The 18,882-nt window shown below is 46.6% G+C and overlaps 1 protein-coding gene and 1 long non-coding RNA gene across 3 annotated transcripts in view; one reads left to right on the forward strand and one right to left on the reverse strand.

Moving 5' to 3' along the window:
• LOC138102785 (E3 ubiquitin-protein ligase UHRF2-like) overlaps nt 1-18,882 on the reverse strand; it is a 396,395-nt gene that overhangs the window by 200,849 nt on the left and 176,664 nt on the right. The gene's annotated exons all lie outside the window — the stretch shown is intronic.
• LOC138102786 (uncharacterized) lies at nt 5,376-11,561 on the forward strand. The gene is made up of 3 exons (XR_011147542.1): nt 5,376-6,543; nt 11,094-11,221; nt 11,331-11,561. It is a non-coding gene; the product is annotated as an uncharacterized lncRNA (long non-coding RNA).

Raw genomic sequence — 18,882 nt, forward strand, 5'->3', positions numbered from 1 at the left:
TGGATAAGGCAGTGGCCCCTTGAAAAAGAAAAACTCAGCGCGCTGGAAGCCCTGGTGGAAGAGCAACTTGCCAAAGGTCATATCACCGAAACCACAAGCCCTTGGAATTCCCCTGTCTTTGTACTGAAAAAGCCCGGCAAAGACAAAAAGAGACTACTTAATGACCTACGAAAGATCAGTGAGGTCATTGAAGACATGGGCACCCTCCAACCCGGCCTGCCATCACCATCGATGCTGCCCCGAGACTGGCTGCTTGCCATCATAGACATTAAAGACTGTTTCTTTAACATCCCGCTCCATCCTCAGGACGCACCACGGTTCGCCTTCTCCATCCCTTCTCTTAACGAACAAGCCCCACTCAGAAGATACCATTGGCTTGTCCTCCCATAAGGCATGAAGAACAGCCCGACCATCTGCCAGTGGTACGTCGCCCACATTCTGTCCCCCATCAGGAGCCTATTCCCAGAAGCAATCATTTACCACTATATGGATGACATACTAATCTGTGCATCAGAAAACTTACTTGGACAGAACTCTTAAAAAGACAATTGAAGCCATAGAAGAAGCAGGGTTCGAGATTCGTGAGGACAAAGTGCAGCACTCCAGCCCATGGACTTACCTCGGCCTCCAGATCCATGAGAGAACCATTGTACCCCAGCAACTCGCCATCAAAGAGGATCCCAAAACCCTGAGGGACTTACACAGCCTGTACGGATCCATAAATTGGATACGCCCCCTACTGGGAGTCACAACAGAAGACCTCACTCCCCTCTTCAACCTCCTCCACAGTAGCAAAGACTTGGACTCTCCACGTGCCCTCACACCTGAAGCCCGAGATACCATCACCAAAGTCCAGGAAGCCCTGTCTTCACGCCAAGCCCATTGCGTTGAACCCAGCCGGCCTCACCAGTTTACAGTTGTGGGTAAGGCTCCCTGTTTACACGGACTGATCTTCCAATGGGACCCTTAACTCAGAGACCCTTTGCTGATACTTGAATGGGTCTTCACAAGCCATCAACCTCCAAAGACATTAACCACCTTCCAAGAAGTAATGGCACATTTAATAAAAAAGGCCAGAACTCGTCTCCGCTCTCTTGCAGGGTGTGAGTTCACATGCATATACTTGCCATTGACCACTGAAGATCTGAAGCAGTTGCTCCAGACCAATGAGAGCCTCCAGTTAGCCCTAGATAGCTACACAGGCCAAATTTCCATTCACATGCCAAAACATAGATTTTTCTACCGTGATGCAGCTTTTAATTTGATTCCAAAATTAATCCAAAGTAGAAAACCTCTTAAAGCTCTGACCGTCTTTACCGATGGGTGTGGCTCGTCCCATCGGTCTTTCATGACATGGAGGCAACCCAATACCCAAAAATGGGAATCTGATATGCAAATAGTGGAGGGATCTCCACAGATTGCTGAGTTAGCAGCTGTTGTCAGAGCCTTTGAGAAGTTTAAAGATGAACTGTTGGGAAATAGAATTATTGGGATCAATAAAAGAACTGTGCAAGCAATAGGCCTGGAAATTTTTAGACTTGTGTGTGAGAAAAACTTTCCATGGGAAAGTCCCTGTGTGAAGAAAACAAACAGGCCTGAGAAAGAGCGCGGGAATGAAAAACTTGCAGCTGTACTATCCGGGAGTGAACAAGGGAGATGAGCACAGAATTCTTTTGATCATAACAAGACTGTGGAAACTTGCCAATGTAAGTCCAATTATGTAGAAATAGAAATGTGTCTTGATAAGCTTTAAGCCACTTAGGAGCTAACAAGCTGGTATACTATATAAGTGCCTTTGGACTGCTAATAAACGGAATTCATTTATCAACCATATTGCTTTGGATTGTCTCTCTCCCCCTGCTGGGATCCTGGCTCCTCGTCCTGCGGAGCCTCTAACAATGAACCTTTTAATTTGGTCACAGATTCGGCTTATGTCGCTGGCATAGCTATGAGGGCTGAACATGCTTTTCTAAACGAGGTCTCCGATCAAAAATTATACCAATTGGTTTCTACATTAATTCATTTAATCTCCCACAGAAAACAACCTTACTACATTATGCATGTGAGGTCACACACTGACCTCCCTGGTCCCATTGCCGAAGGGAACAGGAGAGCAGATACACTGGCCATGCCAGCAGAGACTGCAAATGTCCCAAACATCTTTCCCAGGCAAAGTTGTCACATGCATTTTTTCACCAAAACATTCCTGCCCTCGTCAGAATGTTCAAGCTTTCAAAAGATCAAGCAAAAGCTATCATTGCAACGTGCCCGAACTGCCAGAACTACCAAATACCATCTATGGGTACTGGAGTCAACCCCCGTGGTCTGAACAGCTGCCAATTGTGGCAAACTGGTGTAACCCACTTCCCATCCTTTGGGAGATCCAAATATGTGCATGTGTCAGTTGACATATTTTCTGGGGCAGTGTTTGCATCAGCCCATGCAGGAGAAAATGCCATCCATGTCATCAAGCATTTTCTCCTTGCCTTTGCCACCCTGGGAGTCTCTGAAGAAATCAAAACAGATAATGGGCCTGCCTACACCTCTCGTAAGTTAAAAGATTTCTTCAACCAATGGGGAATAAAACACAAGACAGGCATACCTAGCAATCCCACAGGACAATCCATCGTAGAAAGGACCCACCAAACCCTCAAAAGAGTCCTCAACCAGCAACGGAGAGAAACAGAAATCTTGTCTCCCATTGAAAGACTCTGTAAGGCTCTCTATGTCATTAACTTCCTAAATGGTACATCATCAGAGCCTGACCCCCCAGTACTCCACCACTTCTCAAACTCAACCCAAGCTAAGCTCACGGAGAAGCCACCAGTGCTGGTAAAGGACCCTGAATCACACCAAGTCTCTGGGCCTTTCCAATTGATTACCTGGGGGACAGGCTACACCTGTGTCCAGCTACCATCTGGCCCGAAGTGGTTCCCAGGAAAAAGTATAAAACCATACTCAGGCCCTACAAACACTGCTACCACAAACACCAACAAGAACTCTCCTGAGTCAAATACAGGACCTCCCCAAAACCAGACCAGCTCTGCATGGAGACGAAAACGTCGCCGAATGCCCACCAACCAGGAAAAAGATCGTCCCACCACATGGCAGCAGACGAATCAGAAAGCTGAACAAGAAGCTATGGCAAAAGTCAAGCCGTAGGCCAGACACAGCCTGAAAAAACTGATCCTTAGTTTATATGTTATCACCCCTTGTTACCCCAAAATATCCCCTTCCCTCAACCCTTGTCAAACCTCCCTAAACCCCAAAACCTCCCCTCTCACCACAAAGCTAACAGATCTCGCTTATATTCCCTCTCAGAAGCCCCATCCCTGCCCAAAGATGAAATGTATCTACATTGATGCTGTCCTCACTGCTGCCTCGAAGTTCTTCGCTGTACCACAGGCCTTCAGCTGGCTTGTCCCACAGCCTAGCCATAATGTTTGGGTGACCCTAGCAAAGACACTCAATCAAGACAATCTGTGCCTGTCCATGGGCAGCGTAGACAAACCACTCTCTACGTGCCTGGTAGGAATTCCTTTAGTAGCAGATGATTGGCCCATCACTAACTCAGAGCTCCTCCGCACCACAGGTAAGAGGCCCAACCCGGTAGACACTTGGGATGAGTGGAAAAAGATTCTGCCAAATGCACGAGATGAATCCCAAGAATTAAACCTGCTGGGGTCCTCCAAAGCAGCATATTGTGTCAAATTTTATTTTAGACTGCAAAGCCAACGCTGGCCAGGGATTGACCAAGCAAAAAACACATACAGAAAAGACATATCACCATTTAACAAAGCCTATGATAGTCAATATTGGTGCAATTACACCAGCCACGTACTCTCTGTGTCCACTCTCCACCCAAAAGTGTTACCCCGGGGAGTGTTTCTTGTCTGTGGTGACAGAGTATGGGCCGGGATCCCCTCACGCCTCCAAGGAGGCCCCTGTAGCCTTGGCAAGCTTTCTACTCTCACCCCAAATATTACATTGTTACATAATTGGAGACAAACAGACACATCAACAAAAAGAGATCCTTTGCTGAGTTTGACGAAAGTTGTGACAGCCACATTTACAATTGGAATAAGGCAGGACAAGTTGCAGCTTCCGTGTTCACCCCTTGGTTAGCTGCACTCAACGCCCTTGGGGATATCAATCACCTAGGGTGTTGGCTAAGCAAACAGGCCAATGTGACATCTGCCGCCTTGAGTGATCTTTTAAGAGATGAAGAGACTACCAGACGCAACCCTACAAAATCGAGCAGCACTAGACTACCTACTGCTTGCCCAAGGACATGGCTGCCAAGACTTTGAAGGGATGTGCTGCTTCAATCTTTCTTCGCACTCAACATCCATCCAGGCAAACATCCAGAAACTACAAGAACTAGTAAAAGACCTAAAAGTAGATAAGAGCCTAGACTGGGTCAATGACCTTTTTGGACGATGGGGAATAAAGGGATGGATTGCATCTTTGATTAAGGGAGCTTTGTGGGTATTCATTGTAATTATTACTGTGTTACTTATGTTCTCTTGCCTCCTACGTTGCTGCAGAAAGGCTGCTGGGAATGCCTTTTTAATAAATACAGAAGGGGGAGTTGTGGGGTATGCCCAGCCCCTGCCCTGGAGGGATCTCTGCTGAGATAAAAGATTTCGTAATCTCCCAGCAGGACTCCCTGGAAAGGCAACCACTTCTTTGGTCACGGTGAGAAAAGACAGACCCACAATCCTTTAGGAGACCCTATGCAGATCCTTTGTAGCCCATTGGTCCTCACCCATCCCAGATCCTCTGTAACCCATTGGTCCTCACCCATCCCCTGTATCCCTATAAAAGCAAGCCCTCTGGCCCCTGTGGCTCTCAGAGAGGGTTCTCGTCCCTGGCTTTCCCCTTCACTGGAGGGGACCAACAATAAAGCTACCTTCGTGCAGAACCAGCCACACGAGCCTCTCATCTCTCTCTCTGGTCTGGCTTGGCCTGGAGGCTGCCCTGCAGAGCTGAGCTGAAATCATGAGCTGATAATCACTAAAGAGCTGACAGCCTCTGCAAGGGCCCTCCTGCCAGCAGCTGAGAGAAGACACTGGGCCTCAGGAAGGCGATTCCTTTCGGGACCATCTCCCCGGACCGGTCACCTCTTCCTGGGTCAGAGCCGCTGACCCCATGTCATAGGTTAGCAAGCATAGTCCCGGAAGGGATATCCTTGCTAAGGGGTGCTTACAGCTTCCTCTGGGACCTGATAGAACCTATCAGCTGGCCAGTTTGAATATGGACAATTCTTTAAGCCACTTAAAGTTGTGACCGCCTGTGTGATACACACTTAAGAATAGACAAACTCCCCCCCAAGCTCTCTCTCGTTTCCGGCGCTGGGACAGGTGGCTGCGGGCCCCGTGCAGGGGCCAGCAGGCCCGGCCAGGCCCTGCTTGGGCCAGGCCGGGCCGGGCCACGGCCAGCCTGGAGCCATGGGCCTGTTCCAGCCATGGAACCCCCCCCCACTGCCTTGCCGTGGGCAGCCGGAGCGGCTCGGAATCCCCCCCTCTCCACTGCGGCCCAGATTCAGCAAAGCGGCACCTCTGTCCGGCAGAGGTCAGGTGACCAACTGTGATAAGCCACATTCCAGCTGTAAGGCCGAGGTGAGATTAACCCTTTTATTGCTGTGAAGAGCTGAAAACCTGAGGGAAGAGAGAGAGGAGATGCTTAAAGCTGAAAGTCTGTTGTGAAGCTATGATATATCAGAGTATCCCATCGTAATTTCATGAAGATATGGGGGGTGGAGTGTTCAACTCATAAGCAGAAGCACCTGCGCTGAGATAGGCAGATGCTGACGCAGCTGTAATTTCATGAGAAGTTTGGACAGAGAGAGATGAACCAGATGAACCAGATGAGGAGTTTTGCTCCAAAGAGGAAAGGAGAAAAACCTCAGTTCCTAGAGATGCTTCCAGAGATAGTCTTAAAGATGAAGATGACCCTTTGCTCCCAGGGAAGGAGAAGGGCCTCTGTTTTTCTTTGTTTCTGAACAGCTCAACCTTAAAATTGTACCCCAGAAAACTTTCAAGAGTGGACCCTCGAAAGCAGTTGCGGGAAAAGCTGCAAGTCGGGGGAAGGGACTCACATCACAAGCAGAGAGACTCCTCTTCCTAAATGGACTGAACAATATTTGGAAGTGGGTGGCTGTCTCGGTGTGATACTGTTTTCATAGCATGAGCAAAAAGAGACTTCTCTTTCTAAATGGACTGAACACGGTTATTATGGAAGTGGTAAACAGACTGAACATCTTAAGGGTTGTCTTTACATTGTCAGTGGGAGACGGGAGGAAGGTGGGGGGAGGAGGAGAGTTCTAAAGGTGGTATAATTTTTTTCTTTTCTTCTTTTAGGTCTGTTAATAAACTTCTTTATATTCATTCAAGTTGGTGCCTGCTTTGCATTTCTCCTAATTCTTATCTCACAGAAGATAAACAGTAATGAGTATTTTAGACCAAACCACTACACTAAATTGGTGTTTCCGCCCGGTTACAAACCCAACCCGCGACACCCCATCACCAGCCGTAATAAGAAGTAAGTTAAATACAATATTTTTCATAAACACATTTTTCAAAATAGCTTTTGGGAGTGTTAATGTTTAACTCTATTTATTTAAAATTATATCTAGTATGCTTTTTATAAATTTTATATTGGCTTAAATGCAGACTAGTGACTTGACTAATCTCATAGCAGAAAAAGTATCCAGCAATCCAAAGGAAAAAAAACCCCACGAACATTTGAAGATTTCTTTTTATAAGTTCAAACTTCCACATAGGCACAGATCAAATTTGTTTTCAGTTGTGCCGGTTTGGACAAATTTGGAGGAAAATATCCTCTGATAGAAGGCAGGTTACAACTGATGCCTTAGGTTTTAACTTTCATATTTTTCAAATTCTGTACTGCTTAGTGTGAAACTGAAGTTTCTTGTAGCCTGTTAATTTCTGCTCTCTCGTGCTAGGTAGACATAACAAAGCCTCTCCGGGCCTGCTCTTCAAGGACACCCAGACCTAGGCCCAAAAAGTATCAACCAAAAAGCCTCTAAGGGGTGAAAGCTGAGGGGAATTACATCATTAACTGAAGCTTTAATTAGAGAATTAACCCTGCTATGCAAATGAGCCAAACCTATAAAAGTGTGAAAAACTTGTGACCTGTCATCCATCTTGGGGTCCATCTTGAGAATAGCTTCAGGCTCCCCAGGGTGTACCTTTGAAGGCCTTTCAAATAAATACCTACCTTATTCCCTTATTCCTGTCTAGTCTCTGTTTCTAGGAGGCCTCTCAAGGCATCACAACCACCCCTCCTCCACCAGGTTCGGGAAAAAAAATTTTCCTTAGAGGAAAGTGAAAGAGATAAAAAACTATTTATTTAACAAACACACAGGAAAAGGATAACAATGCTAAATAATAAAACCTCTCATTGTGGAGAGAAACCTGGGAAGATTTCAGAGTCCTTCTGTAGGTGTGGTCTCTCTCCTCCTCCTCAGAGCTGGGTCAATGTGGGCCCACCTCTGGGGCCTCGGTGGAAAATTCTCCCAATGTGGTCTGATGTTGAAACAGTCCAGAAGAGAAGAAGGGAAAAACCAAAGTCCCAGGAAAACAAAGTTCAACTCTCCATCTCCCTCCGGAGAAGAGGAGCCAAAAGCTGGTTGAAAAGCAAGAAGGGTGCTTCCTCTGCTCTTGCTACTGCAGCAGAACGCAGAGGAGTGTGTATCTGTGTCCTTGAACAACTGCTTTGAAAAGTTTGCTTGTTTTTTTTTTCTCTTCCTCCTCTCAGGCTCAGTTTAAAGGCACAGAAAGGCACAAAATTAATTTCTGGGCATAGAGCAGCGATAGGGGATACAACATCATAAAGTCACCCCAAGGCATCAGTAAAGTCAAAGGATCCAATTAAACCAACAGTGAAAAAACAACAAAGATTAAAACTTGAATCTTCAAAACTGCTAAACTCTAGTTTAGCTTGGCTTTCCTACATTTGTTACATTTCCACCAACTTCAATAACAAAATGGAATTTAAAAAAAACATACCCTACAATCACAGCATGTATAAAAAAAATCTCATTATGAAGATTGCATGAGTCCACATTCTGTTTAACAATATTTTTAAAAATGGCTATCTGCAGAAACACAACAAAAATCAGGACTAGTTCTAAGACTTTCTAATAGACACGACAGCTAATAGTTTAAAAGTGTTTTCTCTCTTCAGTTATAAAATTCAACCCCTATTATGTTAAATCAGAGAAGCAATACTTCCCAATTTCTCTTAATGAGATACAGTAATGCTTGAAAATTATAAGAAATAAAGAATAGGCAAAAAGAAAAAAGACACTTCACTAAAAGACATTAAAGGGATTTTGAGTTCTTTGGCAGTTTTGTTTTTCTTTTACCTAGAAATCTGATTTTCCCTCCCCTTTTGACTATATTATTAATAATTTCTAGTGAACTCTATTCCCTTTTAAAGTTGAGAGACATTCATTTAGAAAAATTAAAGTAGGACTATTTGAATGGGATTTTGGACGTGTCAATTCTGCTTAACAACATAGTCTTAAATTGTCTGTGTAAAGACATTTTGCAGTGACTGTAGAGGTTGAATAGTCTCCTTGGCGCTGAATAAACCGCGCAATGTGGACCCTGAAAATAACCACTAGAAAAAGAAAAGATAGACATATAACCTCTTAAACTAAAGCAGATAGAATAGAATAGAATAGAATAGAATAGAATAGAATAGAATAGAATAGAATAGAATAGAATAGAAAAGTTCAGTTGGAAGAGGCCTACAACAATAATGTAGTCTAACTGCCTGGCCGATTCAGGGCTGACCAAAAGTTAAAGCATATTACTAAGGGCATTGTCCAAATGCCTCTTAAACATTAACAGGTTTGGGACACTGACCACCTATCTAGGAAGCCTGTTCCAGTGTTTGACCACCCCCTCAGTAAAGAAATATTTCCTAATGTCATGTCTGAACCTCCCTTGATGCAGCTGTGAACCATTCCCATGTGTCTTCTCACTGGATACCAGGGAGAAGAGATCAGCAACTCTGTCTCCACTTCCCCTCCTCAGAAAGCTGTAGAGAACAATGAGGTCATCCCTCAGTCTTCTTTTCTCCAAACTAGACAAACACAGAGACCTTAGCTGCTCCTCATAGGATGTTCCTTCCAGCCCTTTCACCAGCTTTGCCCTCTTGGCTGCCAGGGCTCCCAGCTGACTCATACTGAGCCTGCTGCTAATCAGCACCCCCAGATCCCTTTCTGCAAGACTGCTCTCCAGCCACTCCTTTCCCAATCTATACTTGTGCCCGGTGTTATTCCATCCCAGGTGCAGAATTGGGCATTTGTTCTTGTTAAATTTCATTCCATTAATCATTGCCCCATGTCCCAATCTATCCAGATCCCTCTTCAAGGCCTCTTGTCCCTTGAGATAGTCAACAGCTCCTCCCAGTTTGGTATCATCAGCAAGCTTGCTAATGGTGCATTCAAGTCCTGCATCCAGATCATTGATAAAAATATTAAAGAGAACTGGCTCTAGAATTTAACCCTGAGAAATGCTGCTGGTGGCCAGTCACCAGCCAGATGCAGCCTCATTCACTACAACCCTTTGAGCCCTTCATCCAGGCAGTTCTTCACCCAGTGCACCATAAACCTGCTCATGTCACAGTTGGACAACTTGTCCAGAAGGATGCTCTAAGGGACAGTATCAAAAGCCCTACTAAAATCCAGAAAAACTACATCCATCACCTTCCCTTCATCCACTGTGTGACATTATGGTAGAAGGCTATCAAGTTAGTGTCTTGGGGTGACCTTATGATGTGTATCCCATATCGCTGCCTATGCCCAGAGATTATTTTCTGTGTCTTTCTGTGCCTCTGAACTGAGCCTGAGAGGGGGAAGGAAAAAACTGAGCAAAACTTTCTCAAAGCAGTTTGCAGCTTGTTCAAGGTCACATAAAGATAGCAGGGGTTTTTTTCCCAGCTGCGGCAGGGGAGCGAGGAAGCACCCGGCTTGCTGCTTTCCAGTCAGCTTTTGGCCAGTTGTTTCAGTTTCTTGTTCTCCGGAGAGAGAGAGACTGAGAGTTGGACTTTGCTTTTTCCTTCTCTGGAATTCCGGATTTTCTCCCTTTTCTACTGGACTGCTTTCAACCTCAGAGCACATCGGGAGGACTTTCCACCGGGCACAGAGGTCCTGGCCCTGGCCCAAGCCCCAGCTCCAAGGAGACCAAAGGAAGGACTCTTAACACTTTCCCAGGTTTTTCCTCCACAGCAAAACATTTTATTATTTAGCCTTATTTTCCTTGTCCCGTGTGTTTGTTAAATAAATAGTTTTATCTCCTTCACTTTCCTTCGAGGAAAATTTATTTTTTCCCGAACCTGGGGGGAAGGGGTGGTTGTGCCTTCTCTCAGAGTATATATTTCTAAATTTGGCCAAACCGGAACAAATTTAGTTAAACAGGACTTTCCCTTTGCGAACCCTTGTTGATTGTGCCTGATGATTGCATTGCTCTTTAAATGCCTTTCAGTAGCACCCAGTATGATCTTCTCCATAATTTTCCAGGAACTGAGGTTAGACTAACAGGTCTGTATTTCCCTGGGTCTTCCCTCATACCCTTCTTGTAACTAGGAATAACATTGGCCAGCTTCCAGTCAGCTTGAGTCCCCAGACTCCCCAGCCTTTGACAGATGATTGAGAGAGTTCCTGTCATAACATCTTCTAGCTCCTTCAGTACTCTGGGATGATGAAGTACTAAGGCCTGAACAAGTGGCCCTGAGCCAAAGTTGACCTCTAGATGAACCTGCCAACAAAATGTGATATGTATCCGCTCATTAATGAATTAATCAATTCATTAGCAATATGATATATGTATCCGGTCATTGGCAAAACATGTATTTACCTTTCTGTATTTAGCAACCAGACAAGGCCACATCTGGCCTTGTTTGGGGGTGTAGGATCAAAGACAACTCCCTTGGTTCCCCCTTGAGCCCTGGCCAGGCTTCAGGAGAAACCCAATAGGAGAATGAAACTAGATGTTCCTGCACTAGAAGTAATGGTAGCTTGTTTATTCAACAATATAAAAGCTGGGCTTCTCTCACAGCGAATTCGGAAGCCTCTTTGCCTGCAGATGGATGCACTTGCAGGATTTCCCAGCTGCCGGGAGTGGCTCTCCAGTCCTTCACTGTGATAATGGCTTCCCCCAGCTGACATACCGATCTGGATGAAGGGGTAAAGTATTAGGGTAACTGGTGATGTGTCTTTCTTAATCACTATAGGCAATCTGTTGTAGTAATGATTAGGTGCATTGCTTAGCTTATCTTTTTGTGATCCTTTGCAGTTTTGCATTATAGCAAATTACATTATTCCTTAAGTTGATGACTGCGTCTTTGGTGGTGACCCTGCCCACTGGCAAAACAGATGAATCCCATCAGATGCTGTGGACTTGTGAACATTCAGCTGAGACAACTGGTCCCTTACAATTTCAGTATCCACAAATGGAAAGTCACTGTTCCCACAGTCATGATCCTTTGTCTAAGGGGACCTGGCAGCCCAAGATCTATCAGTATTAATAAAGACTGAGGCAAAAAACCGCATTGAATGTCTCTGCTTTTTCTTCATCCCTATTAGTCAGATGGCCATCTCCAACAAGTATCAGTCCAATGTTTTCTTTAGACCTCCTCTTGCTACTGATGTGATTAAAAAACCCCTTCTTGTTATCTGACACAACACTGCCCAGTTTCAAGTCAGATTTGGCCTTTCGTGTCTTCTCCCTGCACGTATGAACCACAGCTCTGTAATCAACCCGCGAAGCCTGACCTCGCTTCCAGAGATCATACAATTTCTCTTTCCTCTTGAGCTCCACAAGGAGTTCTCTGTTCAGCCAAGCTGGTCTTCTGCCCCACTTGCCTGGCTTTTGACACAATGGGATTGCCTACTTCTGTGCTTCTTAAAACCTGACCAGCACTTGTAGACTCCTAAGCCCTCAAAAGCAGATTTCCAGGTGTGGTGGTACACTCTCCCCCTTCTTTGGGCTGCTCTACAATCTTAGGAAGTCCTTTTAGGCCTTGACCTTTAATTAATGAGTTTAGCAGTTGTACTGGGTCCTGGCTTGTGCTTATCAAGCCACGATTCAGTACTCTCAGAGGGCTGTAGTTGAGGCAAGAACCCAAACTGTATTTGAGGACACTATAGCTGAGATAGGGACCCAAACAACAAAAACTACAGTAATTGCCTCAGTAGCAAAAAAGAAAAAATGGATAAGGAGAGCTACAGGTCCATATAATCAATTAGAAGAAGAAGAAGAATCAGGAAATCAGGAGAGGAGGGGTCATATCAAGAGGCCAGTCCTTCAACAAAGAAATTGAAAGGAGTAAGACAAATCAAGCAGGAAACCAAAGTTACTTGGTCCCTGACCTCAGCAGAACTTCAAGACTTGCAAAAAGACTACAGCCACAAGACAGGTGAGTGGATTTCTTCCTGGACACTTTGATACTGGGATAACAGGGCCAACAGTCAGCGATTAGGTCATGAGACCCAACAGCTGGGATCCCTTACTAGACATTGAGGAATTGAAAGAGGAATTGGAAAAGAAGGAGCAATTTGCAGTCTCTGGAGGGGGCTCATCTCAAGCATGAGGGCAAGATATCCATTTAAGGAAGATCTTGTGAACTTCCCAAGAAAGTGGCCATGTGGTGTTACAGTGGGGATTCTGTAACACAATGTATCAAACAAGGAGTCCCATGGAAAAGAAATATATATGGACTGATTCTTGATAGATGTTTCAGAGATGTTTATTTCTCCAGCTGCATGGCCGGGATCTGCCAAGGAACTGAGGCAGTCACGGGACCCGAGGGTCCTTGCCTGCGCAGGGGAACACAAAACAACCAGTGGGGAACAAGGCTGACCAGGGGCAGGGAAACCCTGTGCCTCCCCCCCCCAGGGCCTCTCTCCCAGGACTACATGGTGGGGGAAAGGGACCCCAACATTTCACCCATTTTATTTTAATAAAAGGAGATTTAAAATTTAACATTGAAAACAACTGTATAATCATAACAAGAACAGTTTTAAAACAAAACAAGCCACCCTCCTGAGCCTTTAATGGCCAAACAGATTCTCTGGAACATCTTAAGGCTGACAGAAGGGAGACAGGACTCTCCGGGCATGCTTTGTGGGAAAACTGAGGCAGGAGAGGGTTTAATTTCTTCCCTCCCTTTTCAACCCCCCCTCGGCATCGGAGAAGAGTTGTAGGGAAAGGGAATTGTATAGGGAAGCCATGGGGTGAAAAACGGATTAGGGATAAATTGGGGATGGGGTAAACTTAGGAAGGGGTTCATATTGGGTATAGGGTAAAAGGGGAAAGTAGGTTGTGGGTAGGGAAGTTGCTGGGATGGATATTGTTTATAATTTTGTGCATAACGGCTGCCTTTGACTGGAATACCCCCAGGCCCAGTAACATTCGCTGCTTGTAAACCCTTCTTTCCTTGTACTATATCAAATTGTACAACTTCCCCATCTCCTACACTTTGCAGGTAATTTTTAGGGTTATTCCTTTTAATGGCAGTTCTATGGATGACTAAATCTTCCCCTGTATAATCTCGTGTTATAAATCCATAGTTGTTTTTTACATTGTACCATTTCACAGTTCCTGTGACTTTCGTTGCTATAACTTCTCCTATCACGTGCTTGCGTGTTTGTCGTGGCTGCTGGTCCCGCGTGGCTGCCACCTCGCTGACTCCAATGTCTCGGTCAGGCCCCCGTGTTGCGGCTGCTCCAACGCATGTCTGGGCTCTGCACCACCCCGCGTTGCCATCGCCACTGGCTCCGTGCCCTGCGAGTGGTTCTGCTCCGCCAACTCCACGCTGCTTTGAGTGCAGCCCTGTTACGGCTCAGCGCCGCGCTGCGCTGCCTCTCGTGTCACTGTGGAAACTGCAGCTTCTCACTCTACGGGGCTCTCCGAGCCGTGTGCTCAGAGCAGGCTTCCACGCCCAACCCCGGTTCCTGGCTGCTCATGGCCCACTGCACCCGCAGCGCCTGTGGCATCGCTCCCTCACTCGCGGTCGAGCGGCCAGGGACCCCGAGACAGGGATGGGGTCCGCGATAAGGCGCGCTCTCCCGAGGGGGTCGGGCACATCCAGCGCAGGCACCTCCGCTGGCGCAGCTGCAGTCACGCGCTCCTGGGATGGCTGCCGCAAGGTCTCGGCCACGGGATTATGGCCATCCTCTGCTCTAGGGGTAACGGGACCATAAAAATGCTCCTCAAGAGCTTCACTGATTACAATTGATCCACGAAGAGCTTCTGTCGCTAGTCCAGGTTTTGTTTGATCCCTTATCTTATCCCAGATCTTATACCAAAAACACCCATGACTAGTTCCAGGAGGTTCAATATCAAAAAGTAAGTCTCAAGAAATATAGAAGAAATTTTTGAAAAGCCAGTTAAAAAAAATGTTCTAGATCTCCCGGAACAAATACTTTCTTGTTTTGTTTTTCAAGGATTCCTTTAACTTCTAGATACATTTCTTTCTGTGGTTCAGAGAGCCGCATTTCCCACGATTCTTCCATAGTCCAGAGAGAATATCCAAACCAAGGCGAGAAGAGAGAGATCGAGTGGTTTTTACTCGCGAATTTTCTGTCCTTAGGGATCGGTGTCTTGCCAGCATTATCTATAGGAGAAAGTTTCACGAAGGATGTCTGGACTTCAGGCAGCTCTCTTGAAAGTTGTTTATTGCATAGGCGAAGTTACAGCATTTCATGGAGTGGGTATCCAGAGCCAGCCCTACAGCTGCCAGCTCCAGCTGTAGGCATACCTGAAGCTACTTTCTGTTCAAGTTACAAAGCATTATATACTTTTCTTTGCAGAGTATCTTAACACATAGCAACCAATAAGCACCATACACAATACCTTTACATTTGCCTATAGCCTATCATAACTACTACCATCACCATATTACAGTCATTATTATCCAATCACAAGAGTAAGTAAGTTACAATTTAAGCTTACAGTGGAAAATTCTCAGACCTTTCTTCTTCTTGCTACATCAATATTTCTTGTTTGCCTGCCATATCTCTCTTTTTGGTGAAGACATGTTTTCTATTTACTTATGCTCTTCTTGAGACTTATTTACTTGGTGAAAAACATGTCTTTGTTTGTAATCACATACCTTTGTCCTGCTCCTAAAAATCTCCTTCCAACTCATCTCCAACCTTTGCCTTCTCAGTTACTCAGCGATCACTGTTTCAGCAAAACATTTTTTATTCTATATCAAAACTTGCTTTCATTTAACTTGCTTTCATTTCTACCTCATCCCCAGCTTCTACATTCACAGACCTTTCTGCCAAGCCTACATACCTTACCAAACTTTCATCCTCCTCAACAATTATCCACCATTTGTTACAGCGGGGATTCTGTAACACAATGCATCAAACAAGGAGTCCCGTGGAAAAGAAATATATATGGACCGATTCTTGATAGATGTTTCAGAGATGTTTATTTCTCCAGCTGCATGGCCGGGATCTGCCAAGGAACTGAGGCAGTCACGGGACCCGAGGGTCCTTGCCTGCGCAGGGGAACACAAAACAACCAATGGGGAATAAGGCTGACCAGGGGCAGGGAAACCCTGTGCCTCCCCCCCCAGGGCCCCTCTCCCAGGACTACATGGTGGGGGAAAGGGACTCCGACAATGTGGAGGAAGATGGTTCCAAAAGCCCCTGCATCATATTCTAAAAGCTTGGTAGCACTGTATTACCCATAAATAGATACACCAACTGTAGACATGGCATCCTCCTGGCTCCAAAACATAGAAGAAACCCTGGGTGCTTCTACATCCCTATGGGCCAGCACCTCAGCTCTCAAGGGAAGCCTAAAAGATCAGTCCTCTCCTGCCCTAGTCAGAGGGGAAGGAAGCACCAAGCACAGGCCATGTGGTGTACTCTGGTTCCTTCTGCTTGACCAGGGGAAGAACATGAGGAAGAACAGGTGGAAGCTTTAAGCTGGAAGCCCATGTACGTGAACTGAGAAGGAAGAGAGCTGTTAAGAAGGGGTCACCCAAGAAGTAGTTGCTGCAGAGACACAAGAAGGTAATCAGCGATCTCCCAGACATAAAGGAACTGAAATCACCTCCCTTGATCCTGGTCAGGTGACTTCTGATCTGGAATCACAAAGGTCAGACAGTGACTCTGAGCAGGAACAGGAATAGAAGGTCCCTGCCATTGGCCAGGAGGCAGAAAGGGATGACTGGGCATACTGGACTGTGTGGATTTGATGGCCTGGCACATCAGACCCACAGAAGCGCAAAGCTTTAGTAGATACTGGTGCACAATGCACACTGATGGTGATGCCGAATGATTTTTTGCCTTTTTTCTTTTATATATTCTCTATATTGTTTACACATATATTTGTAGCTCTGTAGCCTATTATTCATAGCTAGTTTTCCCTACCTTTTCGCTACCTTGATAGGCAGAAAGACAAAACACATTCCAAAGCCCCTGTCTTATCTTGGTTCTTTCTGGGAACCAAGGCCAAAAAACAGCTCTTCAAGACACATTTTCATAAACAAAGTTTAGTCCCATCTGAGGGGGGAGGATTTAGAAGGGGCTTGAAATGGAGGAAATTGCATCACCTCTTATGTATCTAATTGGTGCTTTTGGTCAATTATGCTAATTTGCTAAGCTTATAAAACTGTATTCACCCCGTGGAGGGGTGGGCATTTTGTGGACATTTTCCATATCTGACCCTGGAGGCCTCCAATAAAGACCAACCTTTATATTATGGCCTATACTAATATTATCTCGAAAGTGCGTTGTTTTATTTCTAGGTTCCTTAAGGCACCAATGGCATTGAGACACAGGAGTGCAGAACCTATCTGGATCTCTGGAGTGACGAGGTGCCAGGAGTTGTCTGTATTAGAGGCTGAGGTGAGTTTAACAAGCGACAAGTGGGAAAAGCACCCCATTGTGACTAGCCTGGAGGCCCCTTGGATCCTTGGCATCGACTACCTCAGGAGAGGGTACTTCAATGATCCAAAGGGGTATCGATGGGCTTTTAGTGTAGCTACTGTGAAAACAGAGAAGATCAAATAATTATCCACCCTGCCTGGCATCTCAGAAGATCCCTTCATTGTGGGAGTGCCACAAGGTGAAGTAACAACTGCTACCAGGACAGTGCATCAGTGGCAATATCGCGTAGATGCTGAGAAGACTAGCAGAGAAAAATTCTCCACTTTTTACTGTCTCATGTGAAAGTCTCCATTCTCACGCAAGCTATCTGTCTGACGGTTTGCTAGTTGGTAAACATTTGCAGGTGCAAGGTTGTTGTGAGAACGTAGTGGAATTGTTTTAGTTTACTGGGAATAATATTTTGAAATGGGTGGTTATACCTCTTAGCCTATCACATTGGTAGGTGGTTGACCGATGGGCCAATAATGTAATTTCTCTTTTGCGATCCATGCTATAAAAAGATGGGGTTTTGGCATTAAAAGGTCAGCTTCGACCATCTTCTCTGACCTGAGTGCATGTCGTTCTTCGCCGTCCCTGCGCGCAACAGCGACATCTGGTGACCTCGCGTTTACTGCAACCGAACCGGACCAGGTTAGTCGGACCGCGGCTGGCCCCCCCCCCCCCCCCCCCCCCAGGGCCACGCGGCACTTTGAACTGGGCAAAATGGAACAGAAATCCTCAAAAGACAGCACGCTGCTTTCTGCATTCGAGTCTGTGATACAGACCGCAGGAGCTAATATAAGCGATGGGGATTTTTCGGCTCAAGGGGGGACGCGGCTGCGGCCATGCTCGCTGTTCTTGGACTCTCTCGGGGAACAGATCTTGGCAGTTTTGCATAAGATATTGCAGCGGCTCAATGTACAGCAGGCAGTGTCGCAACAGCTTGCAGCGTCTGGGTCCCCGCTAGAGCCGGCGGTGGGGTCCACGGAGCTACGGGAAGCACCGGCCGTTCCGGTCGCGCAGTTGACTGCGGGGCCGGCGGGTGCGCCGCCGGTCGTTCTGGCCGCGCGGCCGCCGCCAGAGCCGAGCGCGCCCTTGCAGGCGGCTCTGGCTGTCCCAGCTGTGAGCCTGGGCGTGGGGCTGGTGGCCCCGCAGACCGCGCCTGCGCCAGAGCCGGGCACGTCGCCAGAGAGGAAGCTGGCGGCCCCGGAGCCTGACCAGAAGCCAGCGCCTGTGCCCGAGCCCGTGCCCGAGCTGAAACCGGCTCTAATTCGACCCGCCACGTTCCAGGAGCCAGGAGCGGCCGCCGCCGCTTCGGCCGTAGCGCCCATGGCGGCCGCCGCTATTCCAACCTCCGAAACTACGCCTCCTACCACTCCAGCCTCTGTGACTCCGCCCCCTGCCGCTCCAGCTCCTGCCGGAGTCCCAGCCTCCGTCGATACCCCGCCAGCTGGCTCAGACGTGGTATGCCTGTCTCCCGGGAGACTATCCAGCACACCCTCGGACGAGATAAGCTCTGTTGCTATGGAGACGCCTGTCCCGCAGGTAGACTCCGTGAAAGCGCTCAAGAGACACCGCCGTGCAGCGCGGCGAGCCGGCCGTTATCCTTGGACCCTCCCGAATGGTGAAGTGACTGTCTGTCCTATAAATCCGAGACAGTTCTGGGAACAGGTTAAAAGGGGTGCATTGCGGGCCTGGGGCTGAGAGTTGCTAGAAAGAATTGGGTTACCAGCTTGGCAAATGGTGCCTGACCAACCTCCTACTTTGCCTCAGAATACAAAACGGGGAACAAAGCGATGTAACAATACAGCAAAGTAGTGATGATACAGATGGAATTGTCCAGGCTTTTCCCGTGCAGAAAGCTCTGCCTAACTCTGGTCAGACTGACAAACATGAGTGTTTCACTTGGAAAGTGATTCAGGATTTGCACACTAAGGTTTCCCAGTATGGATTAGGCT

Source organism: Aphelocoma coerulescens, assembly GCF_041296385.1.
Source record: "Aphelocoma coerulescens isolate FSJ_1873_10779 chromosome W unlocalized genomic scaffold, UR_Acoe_1.0 ChrW_unloc_scaf_1, whole genome shotgun sequence".
NCBI lineage: Eukaryota > Metazoa > Chordata > Aves > Passeriformes > Corvidae > Aphelocoma > Aphelocoma coerulescens.